Source organism: Hypomesus nipponensis, chromosome 3, assembly GCF_054491055.1.
Source record: "Hypomesus nipponensis isolate SF chromosome 3, ASM5449105v1, whole genome shotgun sequence".
Classification (NCBI taxonomy): domain Eukaryota; kingdom Metazoa; phylum Chordata; class Actinopteri; order Osmeriformes; family Osmeridae; genus Hypomesus; species Hypomesus nipponensis.
Genome location: NC_140363.1, coordinates 522,501 through 541,648, shown reverse-complemented (window position 1 = coordinate 541,648; position 19,148 = coordinate 522,501). Strand labels below are relative to the sequence as shown.

At 46.9% G+C, this 19,148-nt stretch overlaps 16 non-coding genes and 50 pseudogenes across 16 annotated transcripts; all 66 read right to left on the bottom strand.

Annotated features, from left to right (window-relative positions):
- Positions 1-18: 18 nt before the first annotated feature.
- LOC146297393 (5S ribosomal RNA) lies at positions 19-137 on the bottom strand (annotated as a pseudogene).
- Positions 138-310: 173 nt separating this feature from the next.
- LOC146297392 (5S ribosomal RNA) lies at positions 311-429 on the bottom strand (annotated as a pseudogene).
- Positions 430-607: 178 nt separating this feature from the next.
- On the bottom strand, positions 608-726 carry LOC146297391 (5S ribosomal RNA; annotated as a pseudogene).
- A 235-nt stretch (positions 727-961) lies between these two features.
- On the bottom strand, positions 962-1,080 carry LOC146297390 (5S ribosomal RNA; annotated as a pseudogene).
- Positions 1,081-1,253: 173 nt separating this feature from the next.
- LOC146297389 (5S ribosomal RNA) lies at positions 1,254-1,372 on the bottom strand (annotated as a pseudogene).
- A 173-nt stretch (positions 1,373-1,545) lies between these two features.
- Positions 1,546-1,664, bottom strand: LOC146297388 (5S ribosomal RNA; annotated as a pseudogene).
- Positions 1,665-1,838: 174 nt separating this feature from the next.
- On the bottom strand, positions 1,839-1,957 carry LOC146297387 (5S ribosomal RNA; annotated as a pseudogene).
- A 182-nt stretch (positions 1,958-2,139) lies between these two features.
- Positions 2,140-2,258, bottom strand: LOC146297386 (5S ribosomal RNA). The gene has a single exon (XR_014739253.1). It is a non-coding gene; the product is annotated as a 5S ribosomal RNA (ribosomal RNA).
- Positions 2,259-2,430: 172 nt separating this feature from the next.
- Positions 2,431-2,539, bottom strand: LOC146297385 (5S ribosomal RNA; annotated as a pseudogene).
- Positions 2,540-2,710: 171 nt separating this feature from the next.
- Positions 2,711-2,829, bottom strand: LOC146297384 (5S ribosomal RNA; annotated as a pseudogene).
- Positions 2,830-3,002: 173 nt separating this feature from the next.
- Positions 3,003-3,121, bottom strand: LOC146297383 (5S ribosomal RNA; annotated as a pseudogene).
- Positions 3,122-3,295: 174 nt separating this feature from the next.
- Positions 3,296-3,414, bottom strand: LOC146297382 (5S ribosomal RNA; annotated as a pseudogene).
- Positions 3,415-3,592: 178 nt separating this feature from the next.
- On the bottom strand, positions 3,593-3,711 carry LOC146297381 (5S ribosomal RNA). The gene has a single exon (XR_014739242.1). It is a non-coding gene; the product is annotated as a 5S ribosomal RNA (ribosomal RNA).
- Positions 3,712-3,883: 172 nt separating this feature from the next.
- Positions 3,884-3,992, bottom strand: LOC146297380 (5S ribosomal RNA; annotated as a pseudogene).
- A 178-nt stretch (positions 3,993-4,170) lies between these two features.
- Positions 4,171-4,289, bottom strand: LOC146297379 (5S ribosomal RNA). The gene has a single exon (XR_014739220.1). It is a non-coding gene; the product is annotated as a 5S ribosomal RNA (ribosomal RNA).
- A 172-nt stretch (positions 4,290-4,461) lies between these two features.
- Positions 4,462-4,570, bottom strand: LOC146297378 (5S ribosomal RNA; annotated as a pseudogene).
- A 173-nt stretch (positions 4,571-4,743) lies between these two features.
- On the bottom strand, positions 4,744-4,862 carry LOC146297377 (5S ribosomal RNA; annotated as a pseudogene).
- A 173-nt stretch (positions 4,863-5,035) lies between these two features.
- Positions 5,036-5,154, bottom strand: LOC146297376 (5S ribosomal RNA; annotated as a pseudogene).
- A 174-nt stretch (positions 5,155-5,328) lies between these two features.
- Positions 5,329-5,447, bottom strand: LOC146297375 (5S ribosomal RNA; annotated as a pseudogene).
- A 178-nt stretch (positions 5,448-5,625) lies between these two features.
- Positions 5,626-5,744, bottom strand: LOC146297374 (5S ribosomal RNA). Its single transcript, XR_014739209.1, has one exon. It is a non-coding gene; the product is annotated as a 5S ribosomal RNA (ribosomal RNA).
- Positions 5,745-5,916: 172 nt separating this feature from the next.
- On the bottom strand, positions 5,917-6,025 carry LOC146297373 (5S ribosomal RNA; annotated as a pseudogene).
- Positions 6,026-6,198: 173 nt separating this feature from the next.
- Positions 6,199-6,317, bottom strand: LOC146297372 (5S ribosomal RNA; annotated as a pseudogene).
- A 182-nt stretch (positions 6,318-6,499) lies between these two features.
- Positions 6,500-6,618, bottom strand: LOC146297371 (5S ribosomal RNA; annotated as a pseudogene).
- Positions 6,619-6,796: 178 nt separating this feature from the next.
- LOC146297370 (5S ribosomal RNA) lies at positions 6,797-6,915 on the bottom strand. The gene has a single exon (XR_014739198.1). It is a non-coding gene; the product is annotated as a 5S ribosomal RNA (ribosomal RNA).
- A 166-nt stretch (positions 6,916-7,081) lies between these two features.
- LOC146297369 (5S ribosomal RNA) lies at positions 7,082-7,190 on the bottom strand (annotated as a pseudogene).
- A 171-nt stretch (positions 7,191-7,361) lies between these two features.
- LOC146297368 (5S ribosomal RNA) lies at positions 7,362-7,480 on the bottom strand (annotated as a pseudogene).
- A 172-nt stretch (positions 7,481-7,652) lies between these two features.
- LOC146297367 (5S ribosomal RNA) lies at positions 7,653-7,771 on the bottom strand (annotated as a pseudogene).
- Positions 7,772-7,943: 172 nt separating this feature from the next.
- Positions 7,944-8,062, bottom strand: LOC146297366 (5S ribosomal RNA). The gene has a single exon (XR_014739187.1). It is a non-coding gene; the product is annotated as a 5S ribosomal RNA (ribosomal RNA).
- A 172-nt stretch (positions 8,063-8,234) lies between these two features.
- LOC146297365 (5S ribosomal RNA) lies at positions 8,235-8,343 on the bottom strand (annotated as a pseudogene).
- Positions 8,344-8,515: 172 nt separating this feature from the next.
- LOC146297364 (5S ribosomal RNA) lies at positions 8,516-8,624 on the bottom strand (annotated as a pseudogene).
- Positions 8,625-8,795: 171 nt separating this feature from the next.
- Positions 8,796-8,914, bottom strand: LOC146297363 (5S ribosomal RNA; annotated as a pseudogene).
- Positions 8,915-9,088: 174 nt separating this feature from the next.
- Positions 9,089-9,207, bottom strand: LOC146297362 (5S ribosomal RNA; annotated as a pseudogene).
- Positions 9,208-9,381: 174 nt separating this feature from the next.
- On the bottom strand, positions 9,382-9,500 carry LOC146297361 (5S ribosomal RNA; annotated as a pseudogene).
- A 172-nt stretch (positions 9,501-9,672) lies between these two features.
- LOC146297360 (5S ribosomal RNA) lies at positions 9,673-9,791 on the bottom strand. Its single transcript, XR_014744437.1, has one exon. It is a non-coding gene; the product is annotated as a 5S ribosomal RNA (ribosomal RNA).
- Positions 9,792-9,957: 166 nt separating this feature from the next.
- LOC146297359 (5S ribosomal RNA) lies at positions 9,958-10,066 on the bottom strand (annotated as a pseudogene).
- Positions 10,067-10,238: 172 nt separating this feature from the next.
- LOC146297358 (5S ribosomal RNA) lies at positions 10,239-10,357 on the bottom strand (annotated as a pseudogene).
- Positions 10,358-10,529: 172 nt separating this feature from the next.
- On the bottom strand, positions 10,530-10,648 carry LOC146297357 (5S ribosomal RNA; annotated as a pseudogene).
- A 168-nt stretch (positions 10,649-10,816) lies between these two features.
- On the bottom strand, positions 10,817-10,925 carry LOC146297356 (5S ribosomal RNA; annotated as a pseudogene).
- A 168-nt stretch (positions 10,926-11,093) lies between these two features.
- On the bottom strand, positions 11,094-11,212 carry LOC146297355 (5S ribosomal RNA; annotated as a pseudogene).
- A 172-nt stretch (positions 11,213-11,384) lies between these two features.
- On the bottom strand, positions 11,385-11,503 carry LOC146297354 (5S ribosomal RNA; annotated as a pseudogene).
- A 174-nt stretch (positions 11,504-11,677) lies between these two features.
- On the bottom strand, positions 11,678-11,796 carry LOC146297353 (5S ribosomal RNA). Its single transcript, XR_014736358.1, has one exon. It is a non-coding gene; the product is annotated as a 5S ribosomal RNA (ribosomal RNA).
- A 168-nt stretch (positions 11,797-11,964) lies between these two features.
- LOC146297352 (5S ribosomal RNA) lies at positions 11,965-12,083 on the bottom strand (annotated as a pseudogene).
- A 172-nt stretch (positions 12,084-12,255) lies between these two features.
- Positions 12,256-12,374, bottom strand: LOC146297351 (5S ribosomal RNA; annotated as a pseudogene).
- A 174-nt stretch (positions 12,375-12,548) lies between these two features.
- LOC146297350 (5S ribosomal RNA) lies at positions 12,549-12,667 on the bottom strand (annotated as a pseudogene).
- Positions 12,668-12,843: 176 nt separating this feature from the next.
- Positions 12,844-12,962, bottom strand: LOC146297349 (5S ribosomal RNA; annotated as a pseudogene).
- A 172-nt stretch (positions 12,963-13,134) lies between these two features.
- LOC146297348 (5S ribosomal RNA) lies at positions 13,135-13,253 on the bottom strand (annotated as a pseudogene).
- Positions 13,254-13,427: 174 nt separating this feature from the next.
- On the bottom strand, positions 13,428-13,546 carry LOC146297347 (5S ribosomal RNA). Its single transcript, XR_014736347.1, has one exon. It is a non-coding gene; the product is annotated as a 5S ribosomal RNA (ribosomal RNA).
- Positions 13,547-13,710: 164 nt separating this feature from the next.
- Positions 13,711-13,829, bottom strand: LOC146297346 (5S ribosomal RNA; annotated as a pseudogene).
- A 172-nt stretch (positions 13,830-14,001) lies between these two features.
- LOC146297345 (5S ribosomal RNA) lies at positions 14,002-14,120 on the bottom strand (annotated as a pseudogene).
- A 174-nt stretch (positions 14,121-14,294) lies between these two features.
- Positions 14,295-14,413, bottom strand: LOC146297344 (5S ribosomal RNA). Its single transcript, XR_014736336.1, has one exon. It is a non-coding gene; the product is annotated as a 5S ribosomal RNA (ribosomal RNA).
- Positions 14,414-14,578: 165 nt separating this feature from the next.
- On the bottom strand, positions 14,579-14,697 carry LOC146297343 (5S ribosomal RNA). The gene has a single exon (XR_014744305.1). It is a non-coding gene; the product is annotated as a 5S ribosomal RNA (ribosomal RNA).
- Positions 14,698-14,869: 172 nt separating this feature from the next.
- On the bottom strand, positions 14,870-14,988 carry LOC146297342 (5S ribosomal RNA; annotated as a pseudogene).
- Positions 14,989-15,162: 174 nt separating this feature from the next.
- LOC146297341 (5S ribosomal RNA) lies at positions 15,163-15,281 on the bottom strand. The gene has a single exon (XR_014736325.1). It is a non-coding gene; the product is annotated as a 5S ribosomal RNA (ribosomal RNA).
- Positions 15,282-15,445: 164 nt separating this feature from the next.
- Positions 15,446-15,564, bottom strand: LOC146297340 (5S ribosomal RNA; annotated as a pseudogene).
- Positions 15,565-15,738: 174 nt separating this feature from the next.
- Positions 15,739-15,857, bottom strand: LOC146297339 (5S ribosomal RNA). Its single transcript, XR_014744239.1, has one exon. It is a non-coding gene; the product is annotated as a 5S ribosomal RNA (ribosomal RNA).
- Positions 15,858-16,021: 164 nt separating this feature from the next.
- LOC146297338 (5S ribosomal RNA) lies at positions 16,022-16,140 on the bottom strand (annotated as a pseudogene).
- A 174-nt stretch (positions 16,141-16,314) lies between these two features.
- Positions 16,315-16,433, bottom strand: LOC146297337 (5S ribosomal RNA). The gene has a single exon (XR_014739176.1). It is a non-coding gene; the product is annotated as a 5S ribosomal RNA (ribosomal RNA).
- Positions 16,434-16,607: 174 nt separating this feature from the next.
- On the bottom strand, positions 16,608-16,716 carry LOC146297336 (5S ribosomal RNA; annotated as a pseudogene).
- A 172-nt stretch (positions 16,717-16,888) lies between these two features.
- On the bottom strand, positions 16,889-17,007 carry LOC146297335 (5S ribosomal RNA; annotated as a pseudogene).
- Positions 17,008-17,179: 172 nt separating this feature from the next.
- LOC146297334 (5S ribosomal RNA) lies at positions 17,180-17,298 on the bottom strand (annotated as a pseudogene).
- A 172-nt stretch (positions 17,299-17,470) lies between these two features.
- Positions 17,471-17,589, bottom strand: LOC146297333 (5S ribosomal RNA; annotated as a pseudogene).
- Positions 17,590-17,761: 172 nt separating this feature from the next.
- LOC146297332 (5S ribosomal RNA) lies at positions 17,762-17,880 on the bottom strand (annotated as a pseudogene).
- A 174-nt stretch (positions 17,881-18,054) lies between these two features.
- Positions 18,055-18,173, bottom strand: LOC146297331 (5S ribosomal RNA). The gene has a single exon (XR_014736314.1). It is a non-coding gene; the product is annotated as a 5S ribosomal RNA (ribosomal RNA).
- A 164-nt stretch (positions 18,174-18,337) lies between these two features.
- On the bottom strand, positions 18,338-18,456 carry LOC146297330 (5S ribosomal RNA; annotated as a pseudogene).
- Positions 18,457-18,628: 172 nt separating this feature from the next.
- Positions 18,629-18,747, bottom strand: LOC146297329 (5S ribosomal RNA; annotated as a pseudogene).
- A 174-nt stretch (positions 18,748-18,921) lies between these two features.
- Positions 18,922-19,040, bottom strand: LOC146297328 (5S ribosomal RNA). Its single transcript, XR_014736303.1, has one exon. It is a non-coding gene; the product is annotated as a 5S ribosomal RNA (ribosomal RNA).
- Positions 19,041-19,148: the final 108 nt, after the last annotated feature.

Below are 19,148 nucleotides of genomic sequence, written 5' to 3'. Positions count from 1 at the left end.
AAGTGAATGAATCAAAAGAGCATACAGCACCTGGTATTCCCAGGCGGTCTCCCATCCAAGTACTAACCAGGCCCGACCCTGCTTAGCTTCCGAGATCAGACGAGATTGGGCGTTGCCAGGCTGGTATGGCCGTACGAAATAAGTTGACAACCATAGGCTACTTATCCATATACAGATTTGGCAATTGACAATGCAAGGTGGTCTCTCTCTCTCTCTCTCGTGTCAAAATGAAAACAGCTTCCAGCCCCTTTCATGAAGGACTACTTGTGCATATTGCAACATTTCAGTTTCTAAGTGAATGAATCAAAAGAGCATACAGCACCTGGTATTCCCAGGCGGTCTCCCATCCAAGTACTAACCAGGCCCGACCCTGCTTAGCTTCCGAGATCAGACGAGATTGGGCGTTGCCAGGCTGGTATGGCCGTACGAAATAAGTTGACAACCATAGGCTACTTATCCATATACAGATTTGGCAATTGACAATGCAAGGTGGTCTCTCTCTCTCTCTCTCTCTCTCGTGTCAAAATGAAAACAGCTTCCAGCCCCTTTCATGAAGGACTACTTGTGCATATTGCAACATTTCAGTTTCTAAGTGAATGAGCAAAAGAGCATACAGCACATGGTATTCCCAGGCGGTCTCCCATCCAAGTACTAACCAGGCCCGACCCTGCTTAGCTTCCGAGATCAGACGAGATCGGGCGTTGCAAGGCTGGTTTGGCCGTACGAAATAAGTTGACAACCATAGGCTACTTATCCATATACAGATTTGGCAATTGACAATGCAAGGTGGTATCTCTCTCTCTCTCTCTCTCTCTCTCTCTCTCTCTCTCTCTCTCTCTCTCTCTCTCTCTCTCTCTCTCTCTCTCTCTCGTGTCAAAATGAAAACAGCTTCCAGCCCCTTTCATGAAGGACTACTTGTGCATATTGCAACATTTCAGTTTCTAAGTGAATGAATCAAAAGAGCATACAGCACCTGGTATTCCCAGGCGGTCTCCCATCCAAGTACTAACCAGGCCCGACCCTGCTTAGCTTCCGAGATCAGACGAGATTGGGCATTGCCAGGCTGGTATGGCCGTACGAAATAAGTTGACAACCATAGGCTACTTATCCATATACAGATTTGGCAATTGACAATGCAAGGTGGTCTCTCTCTCTCTCTCTCGTGTCAAAATGAAAACAGCTTCCAGCCCCTTTCATGAAGGACTACTTGTGCATATTGCAACATTTCAGTTTCTAAGTGAATGAATCAAAAGAGCATACAGCACCTGGTATTCCCAGGCGGTCTCCCATCCAAGTACTAACCAGGCCCGACCCTGCTTAGCTTCCGAGATCAGACGAGATTGGGCGTTGCCAGGCTGGTATGGCCGTACGAAATAAGTTGACAACCATAGGCTACTTATCCATATACAGATTTGGCAATTGACAATGCAAGGTGGTCTCTCTCTCTCTCTCTCGTGTCAAAATGAAAACAGCTTCCAGCCCCTTTCATGAAGGACTACTTGTGCATATTGCAACATTTCAGTTTCTAAGTGAATGAATCAAAAGAGCATACAGCACCTGGTATTCCCAGGCGGTCTCCCATCCAAGTACTAACCAGGCCCGACCCTGCTTAGCTTCCGAGATCAGACGAGATTGGGCGTTGCCAGGCTGGTATGGCCGTACGAAATAAGTTGACAACCATAGGCTACTTATCCATATACAGATTTGGCAATTGACAATGCAAGGTGGTCTCTCTCTCTCTCTCTCTCGTGTCAAAATGAAAACAGCTTCCAGCCCCTTTCATGAAGGACTACTTGTGCATATTGCAACATTTCAGTTTCTAAGTGAATGAGCAAAAGAGCATACAGCACATGGTATTCCCAGGCGGTCTCCCATCCAAGTACTAACCAGGCCCGACCCTGCTTAGCTTCCGAGATCAGACGAGATCGGGCGTTGCAAGGCTGGTTTGGCCGTACGAAATAAGTTGACAACCATAGGCTACTTATCCATATACAGATTTGGCAATTGACAATGCAAGGTGGTATCTCTCTCTCTCTCTCTCTCTCTCTCGTGTCAAAATGAAAACAGCTTCCAGCCCCTTTCATGAAGGACTACTTGTGCATATTGCAACATTTCAGTTTCTAAGTGAATGAGCAAAAGAGCATACAGCACCTGGTATTCCCAGGCGGTCTCCCATCCAAGTACTAACCAGGCCCGACCCTGCTTAGTTTCCGAGATCAGACGAGATCGGGCGTTGCCAGGCTGGTATGGCCGTACGAAATAAGTTGACAACCATAGGCTACTTATCCATGTACAGATTTGGCAATTGACAATGCAAGGTGGTCTCTCTCTCTCTCTCTCGTGTCAAAATGAAAACAGCTTCCAGCCCCTTTCATGAAGGACTACTTGTGCATATTGCAACATTTCAGTTTCTAAGTGAATGAGCAAAAGAGCATACAGCACCTGGTATTCCCAGGCGGTCTCCCATCCAAGTACTAACCAGGCCCGACCCTGCTTAGCTTCCGAGATCAGGCGTTGCCAGGCTGGTATGGCCGTACGAAATAAGTTGACAACCATAGGCTACTTATCCATATACAGATTTGGCAATTGACAATGCAAGGTGGTCTCTCTCTCTCTCTCGTGTCAAAATGAAAACAGCTTCAAGCCCCTTTCATGAAGGACTACTTGTGCATATTGCAACATTTCAGTTTCTAAGTGAATGAATCAAAAGAGCATACAGCACCTGGTATTCCCAGGCGGTCTCCCATCCAAGTACTAACCAGGCCCGACCCTGCTTAGCTTCCGAGATCAGACGAGATTGGGCGTTGCCAGGCTGGTATGGCCGTACGAAATAAGTTGACAACCATAGGCTACTTATCCATATACAGATTTGGCAATTGACAATGCAAGGTGGTCTCTCTCTCTCTCTCTCGTGTCAAAATGAAAACAGCTTCCAGCCCCTTTCATGAAGGACTACTTGTGCATATTGCAACATTTCAGTTTCTAAGTGAATGAATCAAAAGAGCATACAGCACCTGGTATTCCCAGGCGGTCTCCCATCCAAGTACTAACCAGGCCCGACCCTGCTTAGCTTCCGAGATCAGACGAGATTGGGCGTTGCCAGGCTGGTATGGCCGTACGAAATAAGTTGACAACCATAGGCTACTTATCCATATACAGATTTGGCAATTGACAATGCAAGGTGGTCTCTCTCTCTCTCTCTCTCGTGTCAAAATGAAAACAGCTTCCAGCCCCTTTCATGAAGGACTACTTGTGCATATTGCAACATTTCAGTTTCTAAGTGAATGAGCAAAAGAGCATACAGCACATGGTATTCCCAGGCGGTCTCCCATCCAAGTACTAACCAGGCCCGACCCTGCTTAGCTTCCGAGATCAGACGAGATCGGGCGTTGCAAGGCTGGTTTGGCCGTACGAAATAAGTTGACAACCATAGGCTACTTATCCATATACAGATTTGGCAATTGACAATGCAAGGTGGTATCTCTCTCTCTCTCTCTCTCTCGTGTCAAAATGAAAACAGCTTCCAGCCCCTTTCATGAAGGACTACTTGTGCATATTGCAACATTTCAGTTTCTAAGTGAATGAGCAAAAGAGCATACAGCACCTGGTATTCCCAGGCGGTCTCCCATCCAAGTACTAACCAGGCCCGACCCTGCTTAGTTTCCGAGATCAGACGAGATCGGGCGTTGCCAGGCTGGTATGGCCGTACGAAATAAGTTGACAACCATAGGCTACTTATCCATGTACAGATTTGGCAATTGACAATGCAAGGTGGTCTCTCTCTCTCTCTCTCGTGTCAAAATGAAAACAGCTTCCAGCCCCTTTCATGAAGGACTACTTGTGCATATTGCAACATTTCAGTTTCTAAGTGAATGAGCAAAAGAGCATACAGCACCTGGTATTCCCAGGCGGTCTCCCATCCAAGTACTAACCAGGCCCGACCCTGCTTAGCTTCCGAGATCAGGCGTTGCCAGGCTGGTATGGCCGTACGAAATAAGTTGACAACCATAGGCTACTTATCCATATACAGATTTGGCAATTGACAATGCAAGGTGGTATCTCTCTCTCTCTCTCTCTCTCGTGTCAAAATGAAAACAGCTTCCAGCCCCTTTCATGAAGGACTACTTGTGCATATTGCAACATTTCAGTTTCTAAGTGAATGAGCAAAAGAGCATACAGCACCTGGTATTCCCAGGCGGTCTCCCATCCAAGTACTAACCAGGCCCGACCCTGCTTAGTTTCCGAGATCAGACGAGATCGGGCGTTGCCAGGCTGGTATGGCCGTACGAAATAAGTTGACAACCATAGGCTACTTATCCATGTACAGATTTGGCAATTGACAATGCAAGGTGGTCTCTCTCTCTCTCTCTCGTGTCAAAATGAAAACAGCTTCCAGCCCCTTTCATGAAGGACTACTTGTGCATATTGCAACATTTCAGTTTCTAAGTGAATGAGCAAAAGAGCATACAGCACCTGGTATTCCCAGGCGGTCTCCCATCCAAGTACTAACCAGGCCCGACCCTGCTTAGCTTCCGAGATCAGGCGTTGCCAGGCTGGTATGGCCGTACGAAATAAGTTGACAACCATAGGCTACTTATCCATATACAGATTTGGCAATTGACAATGCAAGGTGGTCTCTCTCTCTCTCTCTCGTGTCAAAATGAAAACAGCTTCAAGCCCCTTTCATGAAGGACTACTTGTGCATATTGCAACATTTCAGTTTCTAAGTGAATGAATCAAAAGAGCATACAGCACCTGGTATTCCCAGGCGGTCTCCCATCCAAGTACTAACCAGGCCCGACCCTGCTTAGCTTCCGAGATCAGACGAGATTGGGCGTTGCCAGGCTGGTATGGCCGTACGAAATAAGTTGACAACCATAGGCTACTTATCCATATACAGATTTGGCAATTGACAATGCAAGGTGGTCTCTCTCTCTCTCTCTCGTGTCAAAATGAAAACAGCTTCCAGCCCCTTTCATGAAGGACTACTTGTGCATATTGCAACATTTCAGTTTCTAAGTGAATGAATCAAAAGAGCATACAGCACCTGGTATTCCCAGGCGGTCTCCCATCCAAGTACTAACCAGGCCCGACCCTGCTTAGCTTCCGAGATCAGACGAGATTGGGCGTTGCCAGGCTGGTATGGCCGTACGAAATAAGTTGACAACCATAGGCTACTTATCCATATACAGATTTGGCAATTGACAATGCAAGGTGGTCTCTCTCTCTCTCTCTCTCGTGTCAAAATGAAAACAGCTTCCAGCCCCTTTCATGAAGGACTACTTGTGCATATTGCAACATTTCAGTTTCTAAGTGAATGAGCAAAAGAGCATACAGCACATGGTATTCCCAGGCGGTCTCCCATCCAAGTACTAACCAGGCCCGACCCTGCTTAGCTTCCGAGATCAGACGAGATCGGGCGTTGCAAGGCTGGTTTGGCCGTACGAAATAAGTTGACAACCATAGGCTACTTATCCATATACAGATTTGGCAATTGACAATGCAAGGTGGTATCTCTCTCTCTCTCTCTCTCTCGTGTCAAAATGAAAACAGCTTCCAGCCCCTTTCATGAAGGACTACTTGTGCATATTGCAACATTTCAGTTTCTAAGTGAATGAGCAAAAGAGCATACAGCACCTGGTATTCCCAGGCGGTCTCCCATCCAAGTACTAACCAGGCCCGACCCTGCTTAGTTTCCGAGATCAGACGAGATCGGGCGTTGCCAGGCTGGTATGGCCGTACGAAATAAGTTGACAACCATAGGCTACTTATCCATGTACAGATTTGGCAATTGACAATGCAAGGTGGTCTCTCTCTCTCTCTCTCGTGTCAAAATGAAAACAGCTTCCAGCCCCTTTCATGAAGGACTACTTGTGCATATTGCAACATTTCAGTTTCTAAGTGAATGAGCAAAAGAGCATACAGCACCTGGTATTCCCAGGCGGTCTCCCATCCAAGTACTAACCAGGCCCGACCCTGCTTAGCTTCCGAGATCAGGCGTTGCCAGGCTGGTATGGCCGTACGAAATAAGTTGACAACCATAGGCTACTTATCCATATACAGATTTGGCAATTGACAATGCAAGGTGGTCTCTCTCTCTCTCTCTCGTGTCAAAATGAAAACAGCTTCCAGCCCCTTTCATGAAGGACTACTTGTGCATATTGCAACATTTCAGTTTCTAAGTGAATGAATCAAAAGAGCATACAGCACCTGGTATTCCCAGGCGGTCTCCCATCCAAGTACTAACCAGGCCCGACCCTGCTTAGCTTCCGAGATCAGACGAGATTGGGCGTTGCCAGGCTGGTATGGCCGTACGAAATAAGTTGACAACCATAGGCTACTTATCCATATACAGATTTGGCAATTGACAATGCAAGGTGGTCTCTCTCTCTCTCTCTCTCTCTCTCTCGTGTCAAAATGAAAACAGCTTCCAGCCCCTTTCATGAAGGACTACTTGTGCATATTGCAACATTTCAGTTTCTAAGTGAATGAGCAAAAGAGCATACAGCACATGGTATTCCCAGGCGGTCTCCCATCCAAGTACTAACCAGGCCCGACCCTGCTTAGCTTCCGAGATCAGACGAGATCGGGCGTTGCAAGGCTGGTTTGGCCGTACGAAATAAGTTGACAACCATAGGCTACTTATCCATATACAGATTTGGCAATTGACAATGCAAGGTGGTATCTCTCTCTCTCTCTCTCTCTCGTGTCAAAATGAAAACAGCTTCCAGCCCCTTTCATGAAGGACTACTTGTGCATATTGCAACATTTCAGTTTCTAAGTGAATGAGCAAAAGAGCATACAGCACCTGGTATTCCCAGGCGGTCTCCCATCCAAGTACTAACCAGGCCCGACCCTGCTTAGTTTCCGAGATCAGACGAGATCGGGCGTTGCCAGGCTGGTATGGCCGTACGAAATAAGTTGACAACCATAGGCTACTTATCCATGTACAGATTTGGCAATTGACAATGCAAGGTGGTCTCTCTCTCTCGTGTCAAAATGAAAACAGCTTCCAGCCCCTTTCATGAAGGACTACTTGTGCATATTGCAACATTTCAGTTTCTAAGTGAATGAGCAAAAGAGCATACAGCACCTGGTATTCCCAGGCGGTCTCCCATCCAAGTACTAACCAGGCCCGACCCTGCTTAGCTTCCGAGATCAGGCGTTGCCAGGCTGGTATGGCCGTACGAAATAAGTTGACAACCATAGGCTACTTATCCATATACAGATTTGGCAATTGACAATGCAAGGTGGTCTCTCTCTCTCTCTCGTGTCAAAATGAAAACAGCTTCAAGCCCCTTTCATGAAGGACTACTTGTGCATATTGCAACATTTCAGTTTCTAAGTGAATGAATCAAAAGAGCATACAGCACCTGGTATTCCCAGGCGGTCTCCCATCCAAGTACTAACCAGGCCCGACCCTGCTTAGCTTCCGAGATCAGACGAGATTGGGCGTTGCCAGGCTGGTATGGCCGTACGAAATAAGTTGAAAACCATAGGCTACTTATCCATATACAGATTTGGCAATTGACAATGCAAGGTGGTCTCTCTCTCTCTCTCTCGTGTCAAAATGAAAACAGCTTCCAGCCCCTTTCATGAAGGACTACTTGTGCATATTGCAACATTTCAGTTTCTAAGTGAATGAGCAAAAGAGCATACAGCACATGGTATTCCCAGGCGGTCTCCCATCCAAGTACTAACCAGGCCCGACCCTGCTTAGCTTCCGAGATCAGACGAGATCGGGCGTTGCCAGGCTGGTATGGCCGTACGAAATAAGTTGACAACCATAGGCTACTTATCCATATACAGATTTGGCAATTGACAATGCAAGGTGGTCTCTCTCTCTCGCTCTCGTGTCAAAATGAAAACAGCTTCCAGCCCCTTTCATGAAGGACTACTTGTGCATATTGCAACATTTCAGTTTCTAAGTGAATGAGCAAAAGAGCATACAGCACCTGGTATTCCCAGGCGGTCTCCCATCCAAGTACTAACCAGGCCCGACCCTGCTTAGTTTCCGAGATCAGACGAGATCGGGCGTTGCCAGGCTGGTATGGCCGTACGAAATAAGTTGACAACCATAGGCTACTTATCCATATACAGATTTGGCAATTGACAATGCAAGGTGGTCTCTCTCTCTCTCTCTCGTGTCAAAATGAAAACAGCTTCCAGCCCCTTTCATGAAGGACTACTTGTGCATATTGCAACATTTCAGTTTCTAAGTGAATGAGCAAAAGAGCATACAGCACCTGGTATACCCAGGCGGTCTCCCATCCAAGTACTAACCAGGCCCGACCCTGCTTAGCTTCCGAGATCAGGCGTTGCCAGGCTGGTATGGCCGTACGAAATAAGTTGACAACCATAGGCTACTTATCCATATACAGATTTGGCAATTGACAATGCAAGGTGGTCTCTCTCTCTCTCTCTCGTGTCAAAATGAAAACAGCTTCCAGCCCCTTTCATGAAGGACTACTTGTGCATATTGCAACATTTCAGTTTCTAAGTGAATGAGCAAAAGAGCATACAGCACATGGTATTCCCAGGCGGTCTCCCATCCAAGTACTAACCAGGCCCGACCCTGCTTAGCTTCCGAGATCAGGCGTTGCCAGGCTGGTATGGCCGTACGAAATAAGTTGACAACCATAGGCTACTTATCCATATACAGATTTGGCAATTGACAATGCAAGGTGGTCTCTCTCTCTCTCTCTCGTGTCAAAATGAAAACAGCTTCCAGCCCCTTTCATGAAGGACTACTTGTGCATATACAACATTTCAGTTTCTAAGTGAATGAGCAAAAGAGCATACAGCACATGGTATTCCCAGGCGGTCTCCCATCCAAGTACTAACCAGGCCCGACCCTACTTAGCTTCCGAGATCAGACGAGATCGGGCGTTGCCAGGCTGGTTTGGCCGTACGAAATAAGTTGACAACCATAGGCTACTTATCCATATACAGATTTGGCAATTGACAATGCAAGGTGGTCTCTCTCTCTCTCTCTCTCGTGTCAAAATGAAAACAGCTTCCAGCCCCTTTCATGAAGGACTACTTGTGCATATTGCAACATTTCAGTTTCTAAGTGAATGAGCAAAAGAGCATACAGCACATGGTATTCCCAGGCGGTCTCCCATCCAAGTACTAACCAGGCCCGACCCTACTTAGCTTCCGAGATCAGACGAGATCGGGCGTTGCCAGGCTGGTATGGCCGTACGAAATAAGTTGACAACCATAGGCTACTTATCCATATACAGATTTGGCAATTGACAATGCAAGGTGGTCTCTCTCTCTCTCTCTCTCGTGTCAAAATGAAAACAGCTTCCAGCCCCTTTCATGAAGGACTACTTGTGCATATTGCAACATTTCAGTTTCTAAGTGAATGAGCAAAAGAGCATACAGCACATGGTATTCCCAGGCGGTCTCCCATCCAAGTACTAACCAGGCCCGACCCTGCTTAGCTTCCGAGATCAGACGAGATCGGGCGTTGCAAGGCTGGTTTGGCCGTACGAAATAAGTTGACAACCATAGGCTACTTATCCATATACAGATTTGGCAATTGACAATGCAAGGTGGTCTCTCTCTCTCGCTCTCGTGTCAAAATGAAAACAGCTTCCAGCCCCTTTCATGAAGGACTACTTGTGCATATTGCAACATTTCAGTTTCTAAGTGAATGAGCAAAAGAGCATACAGCACCTGGTATTCCCAGGCGGTCTCCCATCCAAGTACTAACCAGGCCCGACCCTGCTTAGCTTCCGAGATCAGACGAGATCGGGCGTTGCCAGGCTGGTATGGCCGTACGAAATAAGTTGACAACCATAGGCTACTTATCCATATACAGATTTGGCAATTGACAATGCAAGGTGGTCTCTCTCTCTCGTGTCAAAATGAAAACAGCTTCCAGCCCCTTTCATGAAGGACTACTTGTGCATATTGCAACATTTCAGTTTCTAAGTGAATGAGCAAAAGAGCATACAGCACCTGGTATTCCCAGGCGGTCTCCCATCCAAGTACTAACCAGGCCCGACCCTGCTTAGCTTCCGAGATCAGGCGTTGCCAGGCTGGTATGGCCGTACGAAATAAGTTGACAACCATAGGCTACTTATCCATATACAGATTTGGCAATTGACAATGCAAGGTGGTCTCTCTCTCTCTCTCTCGTGTCAAAATGAAAACAGCTTCCAGCCCCTTTCATGAAGGACTACTTGTGCATATTGCAACATTTCAGTTTCTAAGTGAATGAGCAAAAGAGCATACAGCACATGGTATTCCCAGGCGGTCTCCCATCCAAGTACTAACCAGGCCCGACCCTGCTTAGCTTCCGAGATCAGACGAGATCGGGCGTTGCAAGGCTGGTTTGGCCGTACGAAATAAGTTGACAACCATAGGCTACTTATCCATATACAGATTTGGCAATTGACAATGCAAGGTGGTCTCTCTCTCTCGCTCTCGTGTCAAAATGAAAACAGCTTCCAGCCCCTTTCATGAAGGACTACTTGTGCATATTGCAACATTTCAGTTTCTAAGTGAATGAGCAAAAGAGCATACAGCACATGGTATTCCCAGGCGGTCTCCCATCCAAGTACTAACCAGGCCCGACCCTGCTTAGCTTCCGAGATCAGACGAGATCGGGCGTTGCCAGGCTGGTATGGCCGTACGAAATAAGTTGACAACCATAGGCTACTTATCCATATACAGATTTGGCAATTGACAATGCAAGGTGGTCTCTCTCTCTCTCGTGTCAAAATGAAAACAGCTTCCAGCCCCTTTCATGAAGGACTACTTGTGCATATTGCAACATTTCAGTTTCTAAGTGAATGAGCAAAAGAGCATACAGCACCTGGTATTCCCAGGCGGTCTCCCATCCAAGTACTAACCAGGCCCGACCCTGCTTAGCTTCCGAGATCAGGCGTTGCCAGGCTGGTATGGCCGTACGAAATAAGTTGACAACCATAGGCTACTTATCCATATACAGATTTGGCAATTGACAATGCAAGGTGGTCTCTCTCTCTCTCGTGTCAAAATGAAAACAGCTTCCAGCCCCTTTCATGAAGGACTACTTGTGCATATTGCAACATTTCAGTTTCTAAGTGAATGAGCAAAAGAGCATACAGCACATGGTATTCCCAGGCGGTCTCCCATCCAAGTACTAACCAGGCCCGACCCTGCTTAGCTTCCGAGATCAGACGAGATCGGGCGTTGCCAGGCTGGTATGGCCGTACGAAATAAGTTGACAACCATAGGCTACTTATCCATATACAGATTTGGCAATTGACAATGCAAGGTGGTCTCTCTCTCTCGCTCTCGTGTCAAAATGAAAACAGCTTCCAGCCCCTTTCATGAAGGACTACTTGTGCATATTGCAACATTTCAGTTTCTAAGTGAATGAGCAAAAGAGCATACAGCACATGGTATTCCCAGGCGGTCTCCCATCCAAGTACTAACCAGGCCCGACCCTACTTAGCTTCCGAGATCAGACGAGATCGGGCGTTGCCAGGCTGGTTTGGCCGTACGAAATAAGTTGACAACCATAGGCTACTTATCCATATACAGATTTGGCAATTGACAATGCAAGGTGGTCTCTCTCTCTCTCTCTCTCGTGTCAAAATGAAAACAGCTTCCAGCCCCTTTCATGAAGGACTACTTGTGCATATTGCAACATTTCAGTTTCTAAGTGAATGAGCAAAAGAGCATACAGCACCTGGTATTCCCAGGCGGTCTCCCATCCAAGTACTAACCAGGCCCGACCCTACTTAGCTTCCGAGATCAGACGAGATCGGGCGTTGCCAGGCTGGTATGGCCGTACGAAATAAGTTGACAACCATAGGCTACTTATCCATATACAGATTTGGCAATTGACAATGCAAGGTGGTCTCTCTCTCTCTCGTGTCAAAATGAAAACAGCTTCCAGCCCCTTTCATGAAGGACTACTTGTGCATATTGCAACATTTCAGTTTCTAAGTGAATGAGCAAAAGAGCATACAGCACATGGTATTCCCAGGCGGTCTCCCATCCAAGTACTAACCAGGCCCGACCCTGCTTAGCTTCCGAGATCAGACGAGATCGGGCGTTGCAAGGCTGGTTTGGCCGTACGAAATAAGTTGACAACCATAGGCTACTTATCCATATACAGATTTGGCAATTGACAATGCAAGGTGGTCTCTCTCTCTCGCTCTCGTGTCAAAATGAAAACAGCTTCCAGCCCCTTTCATGAAGGACTACTTGTGCATATTGCAACATTTCAGTTTCTAAGTGAATGAGCAAAAGAGCATACAGCACATGGTATTCCCAGGCGGTCTCCCATCCAAGTACTAACCAGGCCCGACCCTGCTTAGCTTCCGAGATCAGACGAGATCGGGCGTTGCCAGGCTGGTATGGCCGTACGAAATAAGTTGACAACCATAGGCTACTTATCCATATACAGATTTGGCAATTGACAATGCAAGGTGGTCTCTCTCTCTCTCTCTCTCGTGTCAAAATGAAAACAGCTTCCAGCCCCTTTCATGAAGGACTACTTGTGCATATTGCAACATTTCAGTTTCTAAGTGAATGAGCAAAAGAGCATACAGCACATGGTATTCCCAGGCGGTCTCCCATCCAAGTACTAACCAGGCCCGACCCTGCTTAGCTTCCGAGATCAGACGAGATCGGGCGTTGCAAGGCTGGTTTGGCCGTACGAAATAAGTTGACAACCATAGGCTACTTATCCATATACAGATTTGGCAATTGACAATGCAAGGTGGTATCTCTCTCTCTCTCTCTCTCGTGTCAAAATGAAAACAGCTTCCAGCCCCTTTCATGAAGGACTACTTGTGCATATTGCAACATTTCAGTTTCTAAGTGAATGAGCAAAAGAGCATACAGCACATGGTATTCCCAGGCGGTCTCCCATCCAAGTACTAACCAGGCCCGACCCTGCTTAGCTTCCGAGATCAGACGAGATCGGGCGTTGCCAGGCTGGTATGGCCGTACGAAATAAGTTGACAACCATAGGCTACTTATCCATATACAGATTTGGCAATTGACAATGCAAGGTGGTCTCTCTCTCTCGCTCTCGTGTCAAAATGAAAACAGCTTCCAGCCCCTTTCATGAAGGACTACTTGTGCATATTGCAACATTTCAGTTTCTAAGTGAATGAGCAAAAGAGCATACAGCACATGGTATTCCCAGGCGGTCTCCCATCCAAGTACTAACCAGGCCCGACCCTGCTTAGCTTCCGAGATCAGACGAGATCGGGCGTTGCCAGGCTGGTTTGGCCGTACGAAATAAGTTGACAACCATAGGCTACTTATCCATATACAGATTTGGCAATTGACAATGCAAGGTGGTCTCTCTCTCTCTCTCTCTCGTGTCAAAATGAAAACAGCTTCCAGCCCCTTTCATGAAGGACTACTTGTGCATATTGCAACATTTCAGTTTCTAAGTGAATGAGCAAAAGAGCATACAGCACCTGGTATTCCCAGGCGGTCTCCCATCCAAGTACTAACCAGGCCCGACCCTACTTAGCTTCCGAGATCAGACGAGATCGGGCGTTGCCAGGCTGGTATGGCCGTACGAAATAAGTTGACAACCATAGGCTACTTATCCATATACAGATTTGGCAATTGACAATGCAAGGTGGTCTCTCTCTCGTGTCAAAATGAAAACAGCTTCCAGCCCCTTTCATGAAGGACTACTTGTGCATATTGCAACATTTCAGTTTCTAAGTGAATGAGCAAAAGAGCATACAGCACATGGTATTCCCAGGCGGTCTCCCATCCAAGTACTAACCAGGCCCGACCCTGCTTAGCTTCCGAGATCAGACGAGATCGGGCGTTGCAAGGCTGGTTTGGCCGTACGAAATAAGTTGACAACCATAGGCTACTTATCCATATACAGATTTGGCAATTGACAATGCAAGGTGGTCTCTCTCTCTCGCTCTCGTGTCAAAATGAAAACAGCTTCCAGCCCCTTTCATGAAGGACTACTTGTGCATATTGCAACATTTCAGTTTCTAAGTGAATGACCAAAAGAGCATACAGCACATGGTATTCCCAGGCGGTCTCCCATCCAAGTACTAACCAGGCCCGACCCTGCTTAGCTTCCGAGATCAGACGAGATTGGGCGTTGCCAGGCTGGTTTGGCCGTACGAAATAAGTTGACAACCATAGGCTACTTATCCATATACAGATTTGGCAATTGACAATGCAAGGTGGTCTCTCTCTCTCTCTCTCTCGTGTCAAAATGAAAACAGCTTCCAGCCCCTTTCATGAAGGACTACTTGTGCATATTGCAACATTTCAGTTTCTAAGTGAATGAGCAAAAGAGCATACAGCACCTGGTATTCCCAGGCGGTCTCCCATCCAAGTACTAACCAGGCCCGACCCTACTTAGCTTCCGAGATCAGACGAGATCGGGCGTTGCCAGGCTGGTATGGCCGTACGAAATAAGTTGACAACCATAGGCTACTTATCCATATACAGATTTGGCAATTGACAATGCAAGGTGGTCTCTCTCTCGTGTCAAAATGAAAACAGCTTCCAGCCCCTTTCATGAAGGACTACTTGTGCATATTGCAACATTTCAGTTTCTAAGTGAATGAATCAAAAGAGCATACAGCACCTGGTATTCCCAGGCGGTCTCCCATCCAAGTACTAACCAGGCCCGACCCTGCTTAGCTTCCGAGATCAGACGAGATCGGGCGTTGCCAGGCTGGTATGGCCGTACGAAATAAGTTGACAACCATAGGCTACTTATCCATATACAGATTTGGCAATTGACAATGCAAGGTGGTCTCTCTCTCTCGCTCTCGTGTCAAAATGAAAACAGCTTCCAGCCCCTTTCATGAAGGACTACTTGTGCATATTGCAACATTTCAGTTTCTAAGTGAATGAGCAAAAGAGCATACAGCACATGGTATTCCCAGGCGGTCTCCCATCCAAGTACTAACCAGGCCCGACCCTGCTTAGCTTCCGAGATCAGACGAGATCGGGCGTTGCCAGGCTGGTTTGGCCGTACGAAATAAGTTGACAACCATAGGCTACTTATCCATATACAGATTTGGCAATTGACAATGCAAGGTGGTCTCTCTCTCTCTCTCTCTCGTGTCAAAATGAAAACAGCTTCCAGCCCCTTTCATGAAGGACTACTTGTGCATATTGCAACATTTCAGTTTCTAAGTGAATGAGCAAAAGAGCATACAGCACCTGGTATTCCCAGGCGGTCTCCCATCCAAGTACTAACCAGGCCCGACCCTACTTAGCTTCCGAGATCAGACGAGATCGGGCGTTGCCAGGCTGGTATGGCCGTACGAAATAAGTTGACAACCATAGGCTACTTATCCATATACAGATTTGGCAATTGACAATGCAAGGTGGTCTCTCTCTCGTGTCAAAATGAAAACAGCTTCCAGCCCCTTTCATGAAGGACTACTTGTGCATATTGCAACATTTCAGTTTCTAAGTGAATGAGCAAAAGAGCATACAGCACATGGTATTCCCAGGCGGTCTCCCATCCAAGTACTAACCAGGCCCGACCCTGCTTAGCTTCCGAGATCAGACGAGATCGGGCGTTGCCAGGCTGGTATGGCCGTACGAAATAAGTTGACAACCATAGGCTACTTATCCATATACAGATTTGGCAATTGACAATGCAAGGTGGTCTCTCTCTCTCTCTCTCTCGTGTCAAAATGAAAACAGCTTCCAGCCCCTTTCATGAAGGACTACTTGTGCATATTGCAACATTTCAGTTTCTAAGTGAATGAGCAAAAGAGCATACAGCACCTGGTATTCCCAGGCGGTCTCCCATCCAAGTACTAACCAGGCCCGACCCTGCTTAGCTTCCGAGATCAGACGAGATCGGGCGTTGCCAGGCTGGTATGGCCGTACGAAATAAGTTGACAACCATAGGCTACTTATCCATATACAGATTTGGCAATTGACAATGCAAGGTGGTCTCTCTCTCGTGTCAAAATGAAAACAGCTTCCAGCCCCTTTCATGAAGGACTACTTGTGCATATTGCAACATTTCAGTTTCTAAGTGAATGAGCAAAAGAGCATACAGCACATGGTATTCCCAGGCGGTCTCCCATCCAAGTACTAACCAGGCCCGACCCTGCTTAGCTTCCGAGATCAGACGAGATCGGGCGTTGCAAGGCTGGTTTGGCCGTACGAAATAAGTTGACAACCATAGGCTACTTATCCATATACAGATTTGGCAATTGACAATGCAAGGTGGTATCTCTCTCTCTCTCTCTCGTGTCAAAATGAAAACAGCTTCCAGCCCCTTTCATGAAGGACTACTTGTGCATATTGCAACATTTCAGTTTCTAAGTGAATGAGCAAAAGAGCATACAGCACCTGGTATTCCCAGGCGGTCTCCCATCCAAGTACTAACCAGGCCCGACCCTGCTTAGTTTCCGAGATCAGACGAGATCGGGCGTTGCCAGGCTGGTATGGCCGTACGAAATAAGTTGACAACCATAGGCTACTTATCCATATATAGATTTGGCAATTGACAATGCAAGGTGGTCTCTCTCTCTCTCTCTCTCGTGTCAAAATGAAAACAGCTTCCAGCCCCTTTCATGAAGGACTACTTGTGCATATTGCAACATTTCAGTTTCTAAGTGAATGAGCAAAAGAGCATACAGCACCTGGTATTCCCAGGCGGTCTCCCATCCAAGTACTAACCAGGCCCGACCCTGCTTAGCTTCCGAGATCAGGCGTTGCCAGGCTGGTATGGCCGTACGAAATAAGTTGACAACCATAGGCTACTTATCCATATACAGATTTGGCAATTGACAATGCAAGGTGGTCTCTCTCTCTCTCTCTCGTGTCAAAATGAAAACAGCTTCCAGCCCCTTTCATAAAGGACTACTTGTGCATATTGCAACATTTCAGTTTCTAAGTGAATGAGCAAAAGAGCATACAGCACATGGTATTCACAGGCGGTCTCCCATCCAAGTACTAACCAGGCCCGACCCTGCTTAGCTTCCGAGATCAGACGAGATCGGGCGTTGCAAGGCTGGTTTGGCCGTACGAAATAAGTTGACAACCATAGGCTACTTATCCATATACAGATTTGGCAATTGACAATGCAAGGTGGTCTCTCTCTCTCGCTCTCGTGTCAAAATGAAAACAGCTTCCAGCCCCTTTCATGAAGGACTACTTGTGCATATTGCAACATTTCAGTTTCTAAGTGAATGAGCAAAAGAGCATACAGCACATGGTATTCCCAGGCGGTCTCCCATCCAAGTACTAACCAGGCCCGACCCTGCTTAGCTTCCGAGATCAGACGAGATCGGGCGTTGCCAGGCTGGTATGGCCGTACGAAATAAGTTGACAACCATAGGCTACTTATCCATATACAGATTTGGCAATTGACAATGCAAGGTGGTCTCTCTCTCTCTCTCTCGTGTCAAAATGAAAACAGCTTCCAGCCCCTTTCATGAAGGACTACTTGTGCATATTGCAACATTTCAGTTTCTAAGTGAATGAGCAAAAGAGCATACAGCACATGGTATTCCCAGGCGGTCTCCCATCCAAGTACTAACCAGGCCCGACCCTGCTTAGCTTCCGAGATCAGACGAGATCGGGCGTTGCCAGGCTGGTATGGCCGTACGAAATAAGTTGACAACCATAGGCTACTTATCCATATACAGATTTGGCAATTGACAATGCAAGGTGGTCTCTCTCTCTCGCTCTCGTGTCAAAATGAAAACAGCTTCCAGCCCCTTTCATGAAGGACTACTTGTGCATATTGCAACATTTCAGTTTCTAAGTGAATGAGCAAAAGAGCATACAGCACATGGTATTCCCAGGCGGTCTCCCATCCAAGTACTAACCAGGCCCGACCCTGCTTAGCTTCCGAGATCAGACGAGATCGGGCGTTGCCAGGCTGGTTTGGCCGTACGAAATAAGTTGACAACCATAGGCTACTTATCCATATACAGATTTGGCAATTGACAATGCAAGGTGGTCTCTCTCTCTCTCTCTCTCGTGTCAAAATGAAAACAGCTTCCAGCCCCTTTCATGAAGGACTACTTGTGCATATTGCAACATTTCAGTTTCTAAGTGAATGAGCAAAAGAGCATACAGCACCTGGTATTCCCAGGCGGTCTCCCATCCAAGTACTAACCAGGCCCGACCCTACTTAGCTTCCGAGATCAGACGAGATCGGGCGTTGCCAGGCTGGTATGGCCGTACGAAATAAGTTGACAACCATAGGCTACTTATCCATATACAGATTTGGCAATTGACAATGCAAGGTGGTCTCTCTCTCGTGTCAAAATGAAAACAGCTTCCAGCCCCTTTCATGAAGGACTACTTGTGCATATTGCAACATTTCAGTTTCTAAGTGAATGAGCAAAAGAGCATACAGCACATGGTATTCCCAGGCGGTCTCCCATCCAAGTACTAACCAGGCCCGACCCTGCTTAGCTTCCGAGATCAGACGAGATCGGGCGTTGCAAGGCTGGTTTGGCCGTACGAAATAAGTTGACAACCATAGGCTACTTATCCATATACAGATTTGGCAATTGACAATGCAAGGTGGTCTCTCTCTCTCGCTCTCGTGTCAAAATGAAAACAGCTTCCAGCCCCTTTCATGAAGGACTACTTGTGCATATTGCAACATTTCAGTTTCTAAGTGAATGAGCAAAAGAGCATACAGCACATGGTATTCCCAGGCGGTCTCCCATCCAAGTACTAACCAGGCCCGACCCTGCTTAGCTTCCGAGATCAGACGAGATCGGGCGTTGCCAGGCTGGTTTGGCCGTACGAAATAAGTTGACAACCATAGGCTACTTATCCATATACAGATTTGGCAATTGACAATGCAAGGTGGTCTCTCTCTCTCTCTCTCTCGTGTCAAAATGAAAACAGCTTCCAGCCCCTTTCATGAAGGACTACTTGTGCATATTGCAACATTTCAGTTTCTAAGTGAATGAGCAAAAGAGCATACAGCACCTGGTATTCCCAGGCGGTCTCCCATCCAAGTACTAACCAGGCCCGACCCTACTTAGCTTCCGAGATCAGACGAGATCGGGCGTTGCCAGGCTGGTATGGCCGTACGAAATAAGTTGACAACCATAGGCTACTTATCCATATACAGATTTGGCAATTGACAATGCAAGGTGGTCTCTCTCTCGTGTCAAAATGAAAACAGCTTCCAGCCCCTTTCA